Source organism: Ascaphus truei, chromosome 4 (genome assembly GCF_040206685.1).
Source record: "Ascaphus truei isolate aAscTru1 chromosome 4, aAscTru1.hap1, whole genome shotgun sequence".
Classification (NCBI taxonomy): domain Eukaryota; kingdom Metazoa; phylum Chordata; class Amphibia; order Anura; family Ascaphidae; genus Ascaphus; species Ascaphus truei.
The window spans coordinates 290,475,977-290,493,379 of NC_134486.1; the positions used below are offsets into that span (position 1 = coordinate 290,475,977).

Consider the following 17,403-nt stretch of genomic DNA (forward strand, 5'->3'; position numbering starts at 1 on the left):
TAATACAGACGTTCTCAGACAGAGAGGGATCAGTCTTGTACAAGTGACCTTGTGACTGGGCCATATACAGGAGCAGTAAGTATCACAGTAAATCAATGAGAGTAAAACAATGTGGTCTGCTTGTCTCTCTGCCCACATATTTTTAGGATCCAATTAGGAACTTTTTAATATTTCACTATAAAGCTGCACTAGGCTTCAACAAGAGGCCCCATTCAACAGCTGCATGGGCTGAGCTGTGCAGTAGTATAAAATAAAGAAGAGGAAACTGGCGAGTATTATTGATCAACGCTATAGGTCTGTGTATATTCCTGAGGAGCCTCACACCTGATTACTAGCGAGCCGCTGTGTGTTAAATTAAATAGGGCATTGCGCTACAAATGTATTTACTTACCTGAAATTATTAGGGGCATATGTTGGTATTTTATTATTCACATTCTTACATTAGGTACACATTTTCTTAGTACATGTATGAGGGGTGTCATGTTACATGATATATACAGAAATATATCACATGTGTTAATGAAGCCCAAATAAAAGTGCATGGATTATGAAGATATATTTGTTCCCCCTCCCGTCGCTTAGCATTATCCTCTTTTCTTACAATTATAATCAAATGCACAGTTCATCAATGACATAAATTGTTAAATGATGAAATGTCAAAACAGGGTGACTACGTTAATACATATTGATGCCATAAGAAATATAGCATCTAGGCAAAAAAACAGACAAGCACAACCACTGACCACTATAACATTTACAAAAAAGAATAATCGCAGATCCCTTACATGTGAGAAAATACAGGTGATCAGTGCAGGGCGCAGAAAGGGAACATCACAAGGGTAGTTCCTCGAATAGATGTGGGAGGCACTGCTGCGGCCAAGTATCCTGATGCAGGGACTGTTTGAAAAGACCCCGATCAGGACCGCCAAGCAGGCAACCTCCAGCGTTTGCACGACCGCGTGTGTGCCACTCGCGTCTTCTTGCACAGTGCACAGCGTCTGCCGCTTTGGATGACGTCACAACACTCTTCTGCTGGGTACTGCCGCCAATAAACCTACGCGTTTCGCTAGTGAAAGCTTTGAAACTGGCTAGACTTGTAATGTTCCCTTTCCGCACCCTGCAGTGATCATCTGTATTATCTCACTTGTAAGTGAGTATTATCTTTAATTATTATGGTTGTGCCAGTTATAATTTTTGTTGGTGTTAAATGCAGCATCTACTTGCATTTGTTGTTTACGCCAGTGGTATTCAACTCCAGTCCTCAAGATTCCCCCTCCCCCAAGAGGTCAGGTTTTGAGGATATCCCTGCTTCAGCACAGGTGGTTCGATCAATCTTCGACTGAGCCACTGATTGAGCCACCTGTGCTAAAGCTGGGACATCCTTAAAACCTGACCTGTTTGGGGGTCTTGAGGACTGGAGTTGAGCACCCATGGCTTATGCCAATAAAAGCTTGGCAGACAATTTTGACACATTTATGATGCACAAAAGTAGTGTATGCTTGTAGTTTAATATTACATATTACATATGTGTGCTACAAACAACATCCAAATCTCTAACTCCACTACCTTGCATCTTTTTTTCATGTTAAAAGTTGTGATAGCAGTAACACACGTTATCGCTTGCACGTTCAGAATCACCTCCTAATCACTCCACCGAGATTGCCCGAACAAAAGTCACTAGTGATCGGCTTCCAGGACACATCACAAGGGCAGTTCTTCCTACCTTTTCTTTTGGACCTTTGTGCTGCTTTTGATACTGCTGCTTTCTGCACAATCTCCATTTTATTGGCCGCCAGGGCACTGCCCTCTTCTGGTTTACATCGTACCTATCTGACCGTACTTGTAGTGTTTCCGTTGCTGGCACACCCTCCTCCTCACTCCCTCGCACATCGCGCAGTTAGTGTACCCCAGGACTCTTAGGGCTTCTACTCTTCTCCATTTATACTTCTTGCCTTGGTAAACGAATACAGTCAAGTGGTTTCACTACCACCTCTCTGCTGAGGATACCCAAATCTACCTCTCCTCTCCAGTCCTGTGTCACTGTCTTTCTACTACCTACTTATGGATATCCAATCACTACCTTAGACTTAACATGTAAAAAACGGAACTTATTTTCCCTCCTGACTCCGCATCTCACATGCAAAAGAGGATTCTACCATAATCCTGATACACCAAGCTAGATGACTAGTCATTCTGTATTCCTCCCTCTCATTCAGTACATCTCCAATTCATGTCGTTTCCACCTCCACAATACTGCTCAAATATTACCCTTCCTCATGGAACAATTCACCAATATTCTTACCCAGGGGCTAATTATATCCCAACTGGATCTGCTTCTAGGTGGTCTCCCCCTCAGCCGCCTGTCTCCTCTCCAGACCGCTCCTCCTCTGCGGCACCATTATACAAGTTCCTACACTGGTTACACATACCCTAAAGAGTAAAATTCAAGACACGTGTGCTCGCCTACCTACGTACCTAACATTGCTCCTCTATATCTCTCATCTAATTTCCAAGTACTCTCCTACACGCAGTCTGTTCTGCTCTTGATCTAAGTCTCTCCACCTTCCCTTGTTACCTCCTCTCACTCCCTACTCCAATACTTGAGCGGCTCAGTGAGTAAAGACACTGACAAGCACTGACTAGCACTGAGTTTGCAGGGGAGCCTGGGGAGCAAGCAGGGGAGCCTGGTTCAATTCCTGGTGTCAGCTCCTTGTGACCTTGGGCAAGTCACTTTATCTCCCTGTGCCTCAGGCACCAAAGTTATAGATTCTAAGCTCCACGGAGAAGGGACCTGTGCCTGCAAAATTTCTCTGTAAAGCGCTATGTAAAACTAGCAGCGCTATACAAGAACAAACAATAATTATTATTATTCTCCACCCCAACCCTGGAATTCTCTACCACGCACAATCAGACTCTCCCCTAAGAAACATACATTTAAAAGGTCCTTAAAGACACTAGTCAAGGAGACCTATCCAATGCTCTCCTTACTCCTCTCGTTTACTGTTTGCTCCATAAAAATCAAATAATAATATTAATATAGAATAATGGGCCCCACATCTGTACAGTATGTCTTGTCTTGTAAAGTGGGCGATGATGCACTGAGGGTTATTTAGAGATTTTATTTTCCTTTCGCTATGTGTTTGGTATACTGCATTATCCACTAAATAAATACGTTCCTACTCATATATCTATCTTTAACAGGAATTTAGAGATCTTTGGGTAGGGATCACTTTATCTTATCGTGTGCTTGCATACACAGTGGTATTTATCTGATTACCCTTGTTTTCAGTGCTAAGTAGATCACTAGGCCATCTCTGGAGCCCTCGCCCTAAGTCATACGTGCTCTAAGCAGGCCCACATGGTTACCAAGGGGTTAATGTACAGAGAGGAACATGGAGCGCCCATTAAAAAATAGGGGATTATTCCTCCAACGTATTCAATTCTTATAGACTACTTACTAATGGTAAAGCAATTTGCACTGCATCACTCAGAGTGATGTTTAGTTAATATTAATTCTTCTTTCAGACTGTTTCAAATGTGAATAATCAGGATAATAAGTAAAAATGTGTGGCACATGCAATTATCTTGGCTGTCAAACTAGACTGAAATAATACAGAGGCAATTTAGTAAAAAAAAAAAAAGAGAGAGTTTTAAGCAGCAACCCGCTTGTGGTTTCTAAATTTTTCTTTTAAAAGCGTACTTGAACCGAGGGGTCGCTGGAGCTGATCCTGACTTGTGGGGATCACTCAGTTCCAGATCGTTGAATAGGTCTGTCCACCAGTCAAGAACACTTTCTTAATGGACAAAATATGGCTGTGGTCTCAGGGCTCCTGTGGCCAATAGAAATTGGTATTGGTGATACCCCGCTGCCATTTCTTTTTCTTTCTTTTTTAGAAACTACAATAATTAAAAAAAAAATTTGGGGAACCTGGTGTTCACCAGAAATTAGGGTACCGTGGTTCGGGCAAACTAAAAAAAAAAAAAAATTATTTGGGGGCAAACGCGCTGAGAAAAACTACTACATGGCTACGTGACGTTGCGTCGTCAAATGACGTCATGACTTCGCGTTACCATTTAAGTACCTAGGGGCGGCAGATTTTGAAATCCACCGCTGAGTATACTGTACAACAGTATATCAGTCCAGTATACGCACGCCCGCTGACAGCTCTTCCAGAGCCCAGAACAGATTGTTAGACCTGGGCCACAGGTAACTAAAGTGGGGGGAGAATGAGAGGTGTTGAAGTCTACCTTGCTGGGACAGAGCGGACAGCGGTCATGGAAGAGCCCAGCAGTAAAGGGGAGCTCGGGTCCCCGCATCGGTAATTGAATGTAGAGGTTGGGCCCAACTTCTGGAGCCAGCTTGCTAGTGAAGAGGTGCAATTTTCCCCCCCAAATATTACAATGCAGAATGAATATTATAAGACTGACTATCTGACTACAGCCGATCTTAAGACTGTTCTGTCTGTTAGTTGTAAGTGTGATAGTTTGGATAAATCTCTCGCAACCTGTTGCAAACCGCTATGACTGCAAAGGGCTAAATGTAACACTTCAACAATGTTTAGAAACAAATAAATAAATAGGTATTTATTTATTTATTTTGAAGCTGCATACTTTTCTCATTTTGTCTCGGTAATCATGAAATAGGCAAATAGGAACAAATCCCGTGGAGAACATTTGATTGTCCCAGGAAACGATGACGTATCCATTATTTTGTGTCATCAAATACAATAAAAACAGAACAGACACACATCTCCTGATATGTAAAGTCGAATAGGGGTAAAGTGGGCAGGCGCTTCAACTCCTTTTGCTGCCAGAGAGGGCCACCGTTTCAAGCAGCAATTCCTGCAGGTTTCTGCATAGGCCCCATAGTGTGTATTTCTGTGTCTAAATGAAAAACCATAATAAAAATGGATCACACTCATCAACCATAAAGAGAAAAGGTGAGCAAAGGCACTCGCCAAAAATTAATAGAGTCCAGAGTCCAGAACGGCTTGTAATAACTAAAAACATTTTGTTTGCTAATGTGCTTGCTGCCATTCTTGTTAGGCTGAGATCATAGTAGGCCTATCGCTCGAGCGATCCCGGCACTGAGGTCTGAGGCGATGAGGAGGCGTGGCGGCGGCATCACGAGGCTGGTTCGCCCTTATTGGCTGAGCCGCTCATGTGACGCAGCCGTCGGGCGAAAAGTCAAAACCATTTGTCTTTTCAAGAATCTGCAGCGTGGGCAGGCTCATAGAGAAGCGGTCTGTTGTCCGCGCAGCGCGCACTGCCGCGCCCACAATAATCTCGGCCTTAGACAGTTGGAGCTCTGGAGAAAACACAAAAATTATCCAAGAGAGGATAAAAAAGATTCCTCTTATTGCACTCTCTATTATATTTTCTAATATGGAACTAAATTGTCCTAGCAAAACAAATGTGCTTTTTTTTTTGCCATTAAGGCTCTTAAATCGGTACAGACAATTAAAACCAAAAAAAATAAAAAAAGTTTTATTACATCAAAAATCTAAATTGCGACTCTGTGAATTATATACAGTGATAAAGGCTTAAAAGGTCCTCTCACACGGGGTTGAGTGGTTGGAGACTCTATATTTATTTCAGACTGTAAAACACATTAATATGTGTGTCTGTTTATTTTTTAAGGCCACTCTGACAGCTCAGAATAATTTCAAAAGGTGTGTATAAATAAAGTATATAACGGCTCAGTACACTGTGAATATTTGCTTTGGGTAACACACAGTTTTATGCACATCTAGTTGATTTATATTGAGATCACATAATGGAGAAGTACATATGTGTGTAACATAAGGGATATTCTAGTCCCTCCTTGGTCTATATATGTGGCTAATTTAGCATCCAAATGGCTAATAGCCTCAGGATCAATATAGGATCAATATCCATAGATGCATTCAAAGGCCATTTAGCATAGACACAATTCAAACTATGTACACAGTATCCTTATAATAAGGTATATCCATATGTGATCTAATAATTGATATCCTGATGTCTCATAGAGACCAAATCAAGCCAAAAGAATGGTAAGTAACACAGTCATACAGTGTATTTATAAGTGTCTGGCCAAAATAAACCCCACTAGATGTATTCATGGGGCAGTATAACACAAAACACTTATGGTCTCAGCAGACCTAGAGTGCCCAATAACCAAGTTGATTACACTTAAAGGTCACGGCGGACCTACAGATATAGTATAATTGTAACCCAGTTTAGAATCTATAATCAAAGGTCACAGCGGACCGCAGTTGCATGCTATTATAGGGCTTTCTGTATCGTAGGCACGGTATACAGTTTCCCAAAAGTGTGGAGAGTATGGTGTCGTAGCACCAGTATACTGGCCGTGTTCCTTGAGCTGAGATGTCGCCCCTGTGACGTCGGACTCGACGTATGACGCGTTTCGCGTGTTTGACATGCTTCTTCAGATAGGAGGTGTCTAACTTACCGATCTAATTGCCTGGCTTATATACACTCTATGGCTGGGGGTATATCACTCTGTTCTCCAATTGGGACAGGTTTTTAGAAAGAACTAAACTAAAGATATGTTTAATTCTCTTAGGGATTCATTATTTGATGTTTATTAATGGGGTAGTTTATAAGTATGTAGTAAGATTCTGTTTTTAATCGTTTTCCTCCTCTCCCCCCCCCCCTTTTCAGATCGCTATGTCCTTATGTGGAGAGGTGCTTTAATGCATAGGAGGCTAAATGGAAGACTAGGGATAAAGAATATTGTACACATGGGAGTGTCCAGAAATGATATTCTATTTTGCATTCAATTTCGGAATTTATATGGCTAATAAAAAATAATAATAAAAAAATTTATAAAAATGAAAAGTGATAAATTGATAATGTAGGAATGTTGTGTGTAAGAGGGTGTAGGAGTGATGCTATCTAACTTGATTCGCCCCTAATGGTCAATGCGAACCAGACTAGATTAATATATTTAAATACTATCTAGAATTGTGAATAAGATGATACTTGTGTTTGTGATTCATATATTTATGTTAGTCAGGTAAGTATTATAATTATAACAAAAATTATATTTTATTTGTTAGCAAACTCTTTCATTCTAATTAATTTGTGAATAAAGTGATATAGATAATTCTAAGGTGAGTATAAATCAAATAACATAATAACAAAATAAGTATATTTATTAGCTAGCTTAGTTATTATAAGTGTAAACTGTCTATATCCCTTATGGTAAAAATAAATAAATATTAATATTTTTCTATATATGGGATATTTACTAATAGTATAATATCTATGTTTGCTTTATATTTGTATATAACAATTTTATTATTGATATATGATTTTCCAATATTTATAAGTATGCTGAATAAATAAAGCCTTCATTCAAACCATCTGGACTCTCTGTAGGAGACGTTTATTCCAGTCTCCTCCCCTTGGGCCTGGTGCCACATGTTCAATTCCAATAAATTGAAGTATTTTTGTATACTTTGTGTACTTCATTCACATGTTTGGCCACCGGTTTATCTCGAGTGTTTCGAATGTCTCCAATGTGTTCCAAAATTCTCGTTTTGAGGTGCCTTTTTGTCTTCCCCACATACATTTTTCACACTTACATGTGATTAAATAGATTACTCCCATAGTTTGACAGTTAATGAAGTTCTTGATTTTGTATGTCATTGATTTTGTAGAATTAGTGAAGGTTTTAGTTTTAACCATAAGATTACACGCTTTACATCGAGCACATGGGTAAGGCTCTGGAGAAAACAAAATGCAATAGACCTTTTAAGGTTTCACTCTGACCATTTCTAAACTTTGCCAACACGCTCGCAGTATCAGTTCAGCGAGCGCATATTTCTGCACATTTGGAGTTCAGCCCTGAGAGCAGATGCTGTTTATTGGTTACACATGCAGACTATGACCTTCGCATGACTACAGCCTGAACAATCGGACAGAATATAAACAAGCAGAGCACAGCGGCAGTGCTCCGGTGCTGTGCAGGGCATGGGCACATTTCACATTACTCGGGGCACTGAGATGTTTGTAAATGTTTTATTAATACCAGTGTGTAAAAAAAAGGTGTCACTAGATGAGAGGATAATGTCAGCAGAAACAAACTGTGGATTCATGCACACATGTCCTTAATTTGTATACAGAGGAGGAGAATAAATTGAATTTGGAGACTTCGCATACACCTTAAGGCGACATGGAATGGCTGAATCGCCACATAGAACAAATTACACCGCTCTCAATTCCCAAGGTGTTTGATACTCGAAGAATTGCAGTAGATATACAATTTTATATTTAATCTTTTAAATGAATTATTAACAATGAATGGCTCTTTTTTTAACGACTTATCAAAATATGTAAGTGTAGCCCTCTTTCCTGCTGATATAGAGAGACTACTAGTGCTGTATGTACCTGCTGGCTCAGCGAGATCTGGGCTTCCGCTAATTGGGAGCCTGGGGTAACAATATGTTCTTGGCAGCGCCTCCACTTACCCAGGATCCCCAATAAGTAAGATTCCCCTAGGTAAGAATAATGATAACAAGCCTCAACGTTGTAACCTTTTTACTAATAAGTAATTGCAAAACCTTAGCTTACACCTATTAGGAATAAAACACATATAATCACAGTACATGAATAGCTGATACTCAGTAATTATACACCAGTGGCCTGGCCACTCTCCACATTGAGTAATGTCACTTCCCACCACCGCGTGTACCCCGCACCGTGTCCAATGTATAGACTCAGTCCCTTGGTCACTCAACCCAGTGTCCCCAAAGAACCCTCCCCCAAGGCAGGATCAGCGCCTGAAGGTACCGGTGTTGGTGCACTTATTAAATACCTTCCGGCCACTCCAGCAGCCGGTAACAGACTTCGAAAAGGATCCGCCGATCCAGCGTAGTCTCTCACGAGTTTGGTAATGTCCAGCAGCTTGAGCCCAAACCACTGAACACGCAGCAGCGCAGGAAGAACACCGTGTCCATGTCTGCTAATACAGTAAGGGGATAGGATGTCTCTCTCTAGGGCTGTTCCCTGCAGCACCACAAGCTGGTGGTGACTCAGGGTCTGCACTGGGGCCTGAGGGGAAATCTGGCCTACGCAGGTGGGTCACTGACCCCCTGCACACACACAACCTCTCCCCTTGCTCCTCCGTCACCCTCTGCTAGCGTGGTCTCTTCCCCCACGCTTCCCTTTCCTCCTGCCAGCCAATCCGACACTCCTATTCGCTCCCTGACATCATGTGGCTCTGCTGAGGCTCATGGGAATTGTAGTTTTACTTCAGAGCCTCCTGGTTATTGGCCAGCCGTTCGCGCGCTTACACTGCGCATGCGCGAACTCTCGCCGTGCCTCCGGTCGCACATGAGTATTGCGCAATGCCAGTTACAACATGGCGGTGCCCTGTGCTATCGGGCAGCCGCAGAACTTCCGGACGCTCCCTACACAGCACACCCCGTGATTGCGCCCTGCAGTGGAGGTACAGAGGGGAAACCAGTACACCCCTGCATAAGGAGAATAAAAGCAAGTACAGATATCGCACCGGTAATACCCTCGTCTAGTTACATAACTGAAGCAAATCTAAGCCCCCGTTACAAAGGGCATGTTGGCCCATATTTACTAAGAAGTGATAAGCCCCAAGGAGCCTTGAATGGCCCTAACCTTTACAGTGCCAGGGCTTGAAACTACAATTGAGGGAGCCCCACTTCCGTTCCGTCAGAGAAGTCAGCCTGATCTGTCTCTAAAAAGTGAGCAAGTGCTCACAGCGTACCTGGTACATCATTAGGGCACTCTTCCACTATGTGTTATATTAGTGTGTCACGTGTATTACTGCTGTGAAGCGCTATGTACATAAATGGCACTATAAAAAGATATACATACATACATACATACATACAAGAACTATAGTTTATATTATAACTTGGTTTATATATATATAATATATATATATATATTTTGTGGGGGACTGTTCCATTAAGTTGCTCTTCCTCTCGCTGTTTCAGAAAACTACCAACGGAGGAAATGTGTGGCTTGGAGATGTTACTATATTTATCAGGCTTTTAAATCCACCAATCTACAGTATTAAAAGCTGTATTTGATCTGGTGGTAATACTATCCATGGCCTACACGGGTTGACATGCACCATTTATTCTTCTGTGGCATCGCCTATCTGCCTCTCAGAAGTAAATCACTGCCCGACATCATGGAAAAGCCCCATGGAATGCCCACTGAGAGATCCCCGTTGGTGATGATAGAAGAGGCGGACATGCCCATTCGTACATTGCCACAGCAGCTCACTCTAGCAATAAAACGGCAGCTTCATTCCGCGCAGTAATCCCTCCAATAATAATGTTTTTTCTTAATACTTACTTGAACCAGTGGTCCGACTGCAACAGAATAGCACGAGTTTACCTACCGAAAGACACCCAGTTCCACAAATATAATGCTCCATTTCACCCGGCCCAAAAAAGCCAGCGTTCAAAAGATAAACTACGTACCGAATACGAAGCATCTCCTCCCTGGACCGCATGCCAAACTTTTGCTGTACATACAATTGTATACTTCTTTCAGAGAGATGGACACCAGGAGAACTGCGGCATTGCCTACGATTAAAGATATAGATAAAGCAGCAATCGCTTTACTCGGCGCTGACCCTCGCATCAGGAGATCAACCGCTTCACCCTGTCCGACCCTCTGAGGAAATAAGAAAGGCTGCTGCCAGGGTCATGTCACAGAGCCAGTGAATGAAGGGACCGTTACTGTAACCGTAGCGTCTCCTTTACCGATAGGCTGCCAAGGCCAGCTCAAGGGAACGGACACACTTGGTGACAGTAACTTAGGTTCATAATTAATGACAAAAATAATGTTCATAGAATTCTGCATTTTCTGTCTGTATATTTAAGGACAAATGCCAAGCAAAATGATTGCAAAAATAATTGCATGGCTGACCATCAAAGACATGAAGGTCTTCGTATAAAATATCGATTTTAAACCTTTGAGTCACAGCCCGTCTGCCACGTGGCAGCTCCTGGGAGCGTCACGTGATCGCAGCATAACGGGTGATGGGAACGGAAGAGGAGGATTCATCTTCCGTTCCCCTTTCAGCCAGATCGCGTTCAGCGCTTTGACGGGAAGGATCTTCTCTAGAAAACGAGCAGAATAACCATGTCATAGCCTCAACATCATGGGGCCCTTTGAGTGCCATGCTCCATAATGTGGTGGCTATGTCATGGGGCACTCAAAGGGTTATTAAACATGAGAATCTTTAGTAAGCAGTGCTATTCCAAAAGACTTCTTTCTACATCAAAACGTGTCTTCTGGAAAAGTAACCCTTTGAGTACAGGCCAGAACGCCTGATGTCACCAGCTCTCCAAGCATGAGCGGGGGTGTCCTGCGAATTTTGCAAGCGCACGCGCGGGGGTGGGGTGCATGGGGGACCTATTCAAACACTCAAACACACTCGTGAGCGGGTTCGTGAGAATTCACTTTGCACAAAGTAAACTCGGTAAGCGCCGTCCGCTCAGCTCTAGCGGGGATGTAGCCTAAGGGCTGGGACCCGCTGCGCCCGGCGGCGCGGGCGGCCACACGAGAGTTCCCCACCAGCAGGGGAATCCCCCCGAGCCGGTCCCGGTCCCCCCTGGCTGCACAGCTCACTACACGCTGTGACGCGTCAGCCGCTAGGAGATTCAAGAGAATTGTAATCCCTAGCGTCGACGCGTCACGTGGTGTGGCTGTGAGCCAATGAGGAGGGGAGGCTTCGGGAGGAGGAGAGGCTTCGGGGAGCGGGGAGGAGAGTGGAGGGAAAGCAGCGTAAGTGCCTGTCTGTGTTTGTGTATGTGTGTGCCTGAGTGTGTGTGTGTGTGTGTGCGTGCGTGTGTGTTGCTTTTGATTACCTTCCATCAGCAGCTCCAGCCCGAGCCCGTGGAGGGAGGGGGGGGAGAGTAGCGGGTCCCCCCGCTCAAGCCACGCCCCCCATCCCGCTCAAGCCTCCCACTCCCGCCCACCTCCTGCTCCGGCTATCGCGGTCTGTGTCTGTCAGCGCCCCGCCTGTCTGCAGTGCGGGCGCGCTGACTGAGGGAGCGGGGCCTTAGCCTAAGAGTTTAGAGCAGCAATCATAGCTGATCATGATTTTTTTCCCGTGCATAATTTTTTTATATTTACTTTAAAAGATCTCATGCTCTTATATATACACACACACACACACACACACACACACACACACACACCGGTAATTATATTTATACTTATATTTAAGTTAAAGAGCTTTAATTCATCTAATATTAGCATATTTCCCCCTGAGCATTTTTTTATTGATTTATTTGTATTCATTTGCGACAAATAATTATTTATTTGTGAATCACAAACCACAGTTGTGATGCAGTTTGGTCCGGGTTCTCTCCAGCGGATAATGTGGCTGCAGACAATGTCACTACCGATCTCAAAATTAAACATCACCGAGATGCACGATTATTGATCGCCGGCAGCAATTCTGCCAGTTCTGGTCAGGCCGTCACATAGAAGCAGCAATGCTGGGTGAGTATGTCAACATGTTAATATGCAAACAGCAACAACTACTTGTGCTTGGGGAGGGAGGGCAGGGAAATAATGCAGTAGTATTCAATTGAAAAAAAGACTGAGAAATCGTACAGAAGAAGATGCTGATGAGATATACACATACACCTGTACAATTACCATTTAAAGTCTGTACATTTATTTACCATTGCTCTGTCCTTACTGTAAAAACAAGGTTATTATGTGTATCCGTAAATAAAACAGAAAAGTCGCGGTTATATCCGGGCTGAAACTGACTTCACTTGCCGAGATCATTTAAGGAACAGTTGTTGTGGCAGAACTGGCCTGCTGCCGAAAGGTCAGGGGGCGCCTGGCAAATCCGCACGGAAACGCATTAGTACAAAGCTGCTGTTTGAGCAGGCATAATAAAAAAAAAACCCAATGGAAGGAATGAAAGAAGAGTAGATTTACCCTCCGGAAACATCACAAAGAGACACTCTGCCGCCTTTTCTTTTTTTCATTACTGCTTTCAAGGAGTTCCCTTGTTGGAGGATTTTGTGAGTATTATGGCATCATCTTTTCCACAACAATGCATTATTTTCTTACTCTGTGCTATATCAACCGCTGTACAAAACTCCTCTAAGCCCAAGTATAGTGCTTGCTGCTGTTATTTTTTTTTTTTTTTTAATAACAAATATGGACTTGATTAGCTATTCTGTGAGATACAGCTTCAGATCTCCTTCAACACAGCTTGTGTCCTAAAAGATCAGATGAGCAAAAAGCTTGTGCCATAAATATCAAACAAGCACACTCTAGTGACTACACATTACTGAACTGGGTTAGAGAGGTGAGTTCTTAATCGTTAATCCCTCTCTACTACGCTCTTTCCAATGTCAACTGACATGTCCCTTCTAAGGAGGGGGATAATAAACCCTTTTTATGCAAAGCGGCAGTATATGATATGCCCCACAAGTAGAACATGACGGGCACAATGAATCCTTATCAAGAAGAACTTGTTTTTTTAATAGTACCTAGGCCAGGGAGACAGGTGACCATATTAAATAAGCAGAGTGTAGCTGCAACAGGCTGTAAAATGCTTGACTTACCCATGCCTCGAGTCAGTCCCCTCCCCCGAGTTCCAAAAACTGCACAACTCCTTGGGAGGGTAAACCGGTCACAGCTTTATTCATAACGAATCAACATATTAAACACAACCATTAACAGAAACCAGGAACCTCAACATATTGCTCCGTTATCACGTACCAGGAGCCCGAGGGATACCCTCAGCTTGTACCCACATCACCACTAGCTGCCCAGGCCACATGGTGCAATCACACCATACAGAAGGACACTCACATTCCGGCCGCCGAAGCCAGTAACTTTCCCATCGCTTCCACTTAAAAGGTCCAGCACCTCACCACCAAGTAGCCAATACTGACCGATTCCCCCTGTGTCACACTACTCCCGCCACACCATCCCCGTTAGGACAAAACCATAGAACAATGCCTAGCCCCTTTTTCCATCTCTCGCCCCCCATCAAGACACCAAATCCAGGGCGGGTGGGTGGAAACATCACTGTACAGTAGCTAGATACTAAATAATAAAATAATAAAGTCATAAAGGTCCATTTTATTTAATATTTTTGGGGTGCATCTTTCCAAAATAGCACTGCTATTAAGGTCAAAAAAACTGCTTAATAACTGCCTTGATCACTGCAACTCATACGCGTGGAATAGTGTAGGTGCTGCATTCGGAGATCGCCACGAGCCCCTCTCTAAGAAAGTAGGTAACTGGATCTTTTAGTCAGGGATTCTTGGTGGCTACAATATCCAATGACATACAGTAGAAAGCTCCAGCACTACATCGATCAAGGAAAAAACGTCTTTGAATCGTTCACAGTAAAGTATTGTTTTACATGTATTTGAAATAACGTCAAAATGTTACATAAACACTTGAAACGGCAATCCCTCCAAAAATGATTTTCTGGGAATTGCACAAAAACAAATCGTACGGTTGTCCCTATTAGGAAAATATATTTTTCTCTTTCAAATTCTTACTACAAATCATAAAGTAGGGATGCACTCATTCAGGCTGTCTACCGAATACTTTTATGAGAGGGAAATAAATACAAATAAAAACATCTCTGTTAAAGGGTTTGCATTACACCCAACCCCCCCCCCCCCAAAAAAAAATGTTTGTTTATTTATTTTCTTTTAATTGAGTAAAAGGGGCGTGCAGCAGAAACCCATCAGGCTGCATGTGAAGAACAACAGGAGCTAAAAACTGCATCATCAAGTGGGGCTGTGTGTGATTTCGCACTATGTTCTCCACAGCTCTATATACCAGGCTTATTACCAGTGATGAAATGCGAGCTCTTCTGCTGCACTAACACACAGTATTTGGTGGTGGAGCAGCTTCTTGAGTCACTAGGACCTATCGTATATTTACTAAGCAGTTTTATTCCATAAAACACATTCCAGCTCCAGAAGGCACCTTATGGTCCATTCAAATGTGCCTTCTTGCACCAGATGGGCGTTGGTTCCTTCTGTCTACATTTAAAGATGCTATGTACAAGAGGGGCCCGCAGTGCAGATTTGTCAACCTCCCTCAACCCAAATCAATGACATTTGGCTTTTCTACACCCCCCAATTATACTTTCATATACTTTCATGGAAAAGACCTGGGATCTAGTTATCAAAGTCTCCAAGCCAGGAGGCAGAATTTAAGCAAATATTAGCACAAAGGATATTAAAATGGGAGCCACATTAAAACCAATCTGATTTTTTATTTGAATCAATCTGATGCAGTTTCTTGGCACTGGGTTTGCCCCAGTTATGAAGTCGTGAGACTTTGATAATTAAATCCCATTGTCATCCATCAGTGAGAATCCATTGAACTCCATAAGGCAGTTAATGCTAAAAAATCTGTCATACTGGCTCTATATAAGTGAGACTCACACAAAATCTGTGACACTTGACACGTTTGCAATAGAGATGTGGGTTCAATTTGTGCACATTTGCAAGTCTAGCGAATATTGGACCTTTGCAACTCCAGCAACAGGACACAATAATGGCACGTTTCTCTACCTCATTCAGCAGTTGCAATGTGTCTGGAAAGTTGCTAATCCCATTCAATTCACTTGACAATCTCTCACTATCCTGACATAAAGGAGCCTATGATATGAACACGGAAATCTTTTACTTTACTGTAGCTTATATGGGCTTAGATACTAAACTTATTTTCTTAGATGTGCGTCATAGGAGTCGCCAATGGTTTTAGTCGAATATTTTGGTGCACAGAAATGGGATGTGCATGATGCACAGATATAAATGGTATAAAACATGGTATACACTAAACAAAATGCCTTGTTGCGCCCAAAAAAATAGAAAAGCTATATTTGGTTCCATCTGTCATGTAGTCCTATCCCAGGCAGCAGAGCTTTTCAGAGGGACATTCTCCCACGTAGACAGACTTGCATGAATGTGGGAGGATGCCCTTTCGGTAGATAAGGGAAACGCGTGTTTTTTTTAGCCACTTTTCCTTTTTGGACAATGTGGTTACACATTCAGCTAAATTTGACCTTAAGCAGAGCACCTGTGGCACTATACCACTGCAAAGGAAAAGATTTAGGGGGATATGTATCAAGTGTCACAATGTACAGTATGAAGGTGTTTTGCTCCATTTTCTGACCCAAGTTCCTCTACTTGCGGCATGAGGGGGGAATGGTTGTTGGAGGAGTTAGCAGAGGAGTCAGCGCAATATTATAATGAGATGTATCAAAAGTCAAGCCTATAACTGGTGCAGTTTTCCTCTCTCTCTTTCTGCCAAATAAATTTGCCAAGGTTTAGGTGGCATTAGCCTCTGATCCAAAGAGATCTGCGCCAATATTCAAGAATCAAGATTTAAAAGATGAATACATTCTTTTAGTTTTTGGTTATGTAACCCTCCTTGCCCGGCTCTAAAGGAGTTGATATAGAGTTGAACTATATACAGTACATGGCAGTGCTCACTCAGTCTCTCGTACCTGTTCAGGATTCTGGGTCGGTGCAGGCTGAGCGTAGATATTGAGATAGAATAAGGATGGGCGCCAGGAACTTTTATATTATAAAAAAGAGCTTTATTCAAATATGTTTATAAGACATAATTCATGTTAGACATATTAACTGGTCATAAAGTTACTCTGTGCTTCTCCTGGTATCTCTCACTCCTATGCTGGATAGGCACTTATACTCGCTTCCTTTAGTATTGTTTAGATTAGCTTTGCGCAAACTGTGGGGCGCGACCTCCAGGGGGGGCGCGACACTGCCGACGGGGGGCGCGGGGTTTACAGAGGCCCCGCGCGCTTCCCGAAGGCACTTAAATTAAGTGCCGGGGGAGCTGCAGGGCCTCTGTAAACCTAACTTACCGTGGCTCCGGCGGCTTCCTCCCTGTGTTGCCATGGCAACGCGGCGTCAAAATGACGCTGCAAGGTCATGTGACGTCACGTTGCTATGGCAACGTGACGTCATTACGCCGGAGGGAGGGGGGCGCGGGAGTGAGGGGACAGCCGGCAGGGGGGCGCAGGGAAAAAAGTTTGCGCCCCCCTGGGTTAGATCGTCAATCTCCTGTATAGCGTCAACAATGCCCCATCTCAAGTGGGACCCTGCTGGGAATACACTCTGCTTACTGGGATCAGTATCCCCTTACTGTCTATTGCATACTTCATCCATGCATATTGGAACAGAAGTTTACTATGGGCCTGCTTATGGGGCAGATCTGTTTATGCTCCGGAGCTACTACTCTGAGAACTCCTACTAAGCAACGCCCACTTCAATTCCCAAATGAGAAGAACCCTGGGCCATTACTATAGGCGCTGACTATATAGGGCACCTTGCTTAACAGAAAACAATAAACAGGGACAGGACACTCTTAAAA

General features: G+C 43.1%; 1 protein-coding gene and 1 long non-coding RNA gene across 7 annotated transcripts in view; one reads left to right on the forward strand and one right to left on the reverse strand.

Annotated features, from left to right (window-relative positions):
- The window catches only part of LOC142493509 (uncharacterized), a 184,842-nt gene extending 177,954 nt beyond the window's left edge, over nt 1-6,888 (forward strand). Inside the window, exon 3 of the long non-coding RNA XR_012801126.1 lies at nt 6,667-6,888. This is a non-coding gene — a long non-coding RNA (uncharacterized LOC142493509). The remainder of the gene's footprint in view (nt 1-6,666) is intronic.
- Nucleotides 1-17,403, reverse strand: part of FYN (FYN proto-oncogene, Src family tyrosine kinase) — a 197,433-nt gene that overhangs the window by 65,559 nt on the left and 114,471 nt on the right. The gene's annotated exons all lie outside the window — the stretch shown is intronic.